The sequence below is a fragment of the Hippopotamus amphibius genome, chromosome 10, assembly GCF_030028045.1.
Source record: "Hippopotamus amphibius kiboko isolate mHipAmp2 chromosome 10, mHipAmp2.hap2, whole genome shotgun sequence".
Classification (NCBI taxonomy): domain Eukaryota; kingdom Metazoa; phylum Chordata; class Mammalia; order Artiodactyla; family Hippopotamidae; genus Hippopotamus; species Hippopotamus amphibius.
In genome coordinates, this window is record NC_080195.1 from 12,710,049 (window position 1) to 12,713,725 (window position 3,677).

The 3,677-nt window shown below is 48.1% G+C and overlaps 1 long non-coding RNA gene across 1 annotated transcript; it reads right to left on the reverse strand.

Moving 5' to 3' along the window:
• Positions 1-718: 718 nt before the first annotated feature.
• LOC130830085 (uncharacterized) lies at positions 719-1,598 on the reverse strand. The gene is made up of 3 exons (XR_009047719.1): positions 1,515-1,598; positions 1,225-1,296; positions 719-842 (listed from the first exon to the last, which is right to left on the reverse strand). It is a non-coding gene; the product is annotated as an uncharacterized LOC130830085 (long non-coding RNA).
• Positions 1,599-3,677: the final 2,079 nt, after the last annotated feature.

The window sequence follows — 3,677 nt, forward strand, 5'->3', positions numbered from 1 at the left end:
ATTAAATTGATATGTCCTTAAGTGTATTATTTTGTTCTTAAAATATAAAAATAAAAGATGTGTATCAGACTTTAAGGGATGTCAGCTTAAAATGCAAATACATTCTGTGAGATGCTGGGGGAGGCGGGGCGCTCCTGTCGGAGGCAGCGATGAGATCCTGAAAAAGAAAACCGCAGACAAAACAGATCACGGCCAGCCAGGGAGAGAAACGCACCCATATCTCCCCTCACATTTATGTGGCAGTTTTAATTTGGAAACTGTATTTCCCAAAGCAGTTCAGCGAACGGGGCTTGGGGTAGGAATGGTTTTCCTGTAACCGAGCGTACTGAATTCCAAGGGGAGCATTCTGACAGAGGCTATGGGAGGGGAGTATTGTGAATTGGGATTTATAGGGAAACGCAGTAAACCCATAGAGGGTGAGGAAATGCTGGGCTAAGGGCTATTGTAACATAAACCGGTATGTCAGTTCAGGCTCGCGTGAGGGCCCTGGCCCTGAAGTCGGGAGACGGGGGACCAAGCCCATGCTCTGACGCACTCTAGCCCTGAGAAGCTGCTCTCTGGGAGCCCATTTTCTCTGTAAAACTGGGACAACGTGCTCTACCGTTCATGGCCATGGTGAGGAGTAGAGATACCACACGTAAAGCAACCTGTACTGTGCCCCGCTCAAAGGGAAGTGGTTATCAGCGTGCTAACCTGCCAGGTCAGCCGCTGTTGAGACGCACACTTTGTTAACATCATGTCACCTTCACTAGGCTGCAAAGATACCAGTGCGAAACCTGAGCTGGTGTTAGAAGCGGACAACATCTACCTGGGGTACCTGGAGATGATTCACGATGCCAGCACTACAAGAACAAAAAGAACCATCTGCTTCCACAGGTGCCAAGGTAGCAGGGAGGGGCCTCACTTGGCTGAGGAGTGGAGTGAGTCTGGGGTCTGACTCAGATCATCTGTGCAAGGCCAGAGCTACCGGAATTGTTCAGAATGGGACGCAGGGCCCAGGGAAAGAACTGTAGCTGAACTGAGCATTAGGCTAGAAAGGTAAGGATGGGAAGCAGAAAGCAGGCCATGGGCCAGGAAAGGCCCGAGCAGCTAGAAGGCTGACTAGGCTCTCTGCAGCTGGGGTGCGGCCGGGGGCTTTTTCTTCCGCTGCCACTGCAGAACCAGCTGACCCTGCAAGTCAGTAACCTTTATCACCCATCCCCACCCACTCAGATCTGGCCTCACCTTCTTGGATGGATTCTTGCCCAGCTGCCTGTCACACCCCAGTGGCGTCCACTGCTCTGCTCCTTTCCTCACCTGAAAAGAACAAGAAAACAAAGGAGTGAGCAGAGGCTGGGCCAGGTGAAAGGCCACTTGCCCTGGCCAGCAGCTATAGGTGAGCAAAGAGACGCCAGGTCCCTAGCAGCCTGGAAGAGCCCCTTGGTACAGGTGGAAGAGGCGATTCCTTGTGGCAAAGGCCAACCCTCGTGCTCACTTACAAAGCGATCTCTCAGCCCAGATCTCCAGCAACTCACCGAGCATCTTCAAAGCCTGAGGCTTGGAGGTGGCGAGAGAGCAGCACAGGTTCTGATGAGAGTTGGACCCAAGTTCTAGTTTGTACTTGCTTTCCTCCACCTCACGTGCATCTTCCCTGCCAGACCGCCAGCACCAGCTGGCAGGCAGGATCACCATGCAATTGTTCAGTATTACCAGCCAATGTATAAGAGACAAAGACAGTTTAGGATTATTGATAAAGAATGTATAAAACAGTGGGGTGTATGAAAAATGAAAACTGGATATTTTTCGAGATTTTTTATAGTCTTTCCTATACAAATGGACTCTGTGGATTTCCAAGAAGAAAGTAGAGCATGTAGTATTTCTCAGACTTTACTGTACTACGGAAAATGCTATGGGCTGAATCGTGTCCTGCTCCAAATTCATTTGTTGAAGTCCTAAGCCTCAGTACCTCAGAATGTGACTGCATGTGGAGATGATACCTTTAAAGAAGTAATTAAGATAGAGTCATCAGAGTGGCCCCTAATCCAATGACTGGTGTCTTTATAAAACGAGATTAGGACACAGAGACACCAACAAGTGTACGCACAGAGAGGTGACCACCTGAACACAAAGCAAGAAGGCGGCCATCTGCAAGCCAAGGAGAGTGACCTCGGAAGAAACCAGCCCTGCCAACACTCTGATCTCAGACTCATAACAGTGAGAACATACATTTCTGTTGTTTAAGCCACCCAGTCTGTGGCACTTTGTTGTGACTGCCCTAGCAAACTAATGCAGAAAACCTATCAACATCTTAGTGATCAGTCTGACATACGCTGGAATAGCTTTAATAATCACATTTTAATAGTTTTATTAAAATTTATTCTGGACATGTATTCATTTGCATTTGTTAGTTGTCTAGTATCACTGGTTTTATAAACACTAACTTTCCTACCTTTGCGTGAGTTCTTTGCACTCATCTCACACACATCCTCAAATGGCCAGTCTCTGCCATTAGAGAGAACGCCTGTGCGTTCTCGCGCTGTACTCCTAACCCTTGGCTGGCAGGTCGGCAACTGTGGTGGTTTTGTACTCTGTCAACGTAGCTACGCTGGAACTACGAGTCCCAAAAAACCTGAGCAGCATTTGCAAGGCAGAAGTGAAGTGGCAGCAGTGTTCTAGGGAAGTCAGAAGGTCAACGTGGGGTCAGGCACCGTGGCCGCTCCCAGCATGGTGGTGCCTCTGCAGGCTCACCTGGTGATGGAGCGCAGCAGCTCGGCCTCCTGTTCCTCCAGCTGCTTCTTCAGCTTCTCCAAATCCTGGTTAGGTTTATGTGTAACTCCAGGGCAAAGCGCAGCAGCTCTTCTGCAGGTCACCTTCATTGCCAAAGTTGGAGGACTGGAGGCGTGAGAGACTGAGGCAGAACACAAGGGTTCCTGTTCACCCATCCATGCAGGTTCCAGTTTGTGCCTGCTGTCTTCACGTCTCCACTTCGCATCCATCCTGCCCTCATGAAGCTGGTCCATCCTGCTGACATCAGGCCCAAGTCTTGACTCAGCATGGACAGATTGCACAGGCTGCATAACCAGCTCCCATAATCATGTGTGTTCTAATCCCCACAATACATTCCTTGTTTGCCTCAAAGTGGTTTTGCAACTCTGATCAAACTTTAACTGATACAGAGTTTGGAAACAGAGTGGGTGATGCTGTAATAAAAACCTAAAACACGTGTACTGGCTTTGGGATTCGCCTTGAACGTCTGTCAGTGGAGGCTCATATAAACTTGAGGAAAATATTATTGGAATCTGGAAGGAAGGAGACATTTTTATATAGTGGTGGGAAGTTTAGCAACACTGACAGCCATGGTAACTTGGAAAATAGACGTTGTACTGAGGAACTGTGTGAGCTAGCTACAAAAATGTCCAGGCACAGTGTTGACAGTGCTGCCTGGCCTCTTCCAGCTCCTTCAATAAAATGAGAGGGTATAAAGATAAGCAAAAGGACAAACACTCAAATATAAAGGTGACAGGTCTTGCTGAGTTTGAAAGTAAAATTGTTTCTCATTTCCAAATGACAAGCAAATCTAAGGTTAAGAAATGGCTTCTGGACCCGGTTCCAGTCAAGATGGAGTAAGCAGATTCCATGGTCTCTCTCCCTCTGATTCCATTTAAAAACCCTAGACAGAACACAACTAATGAAGACAG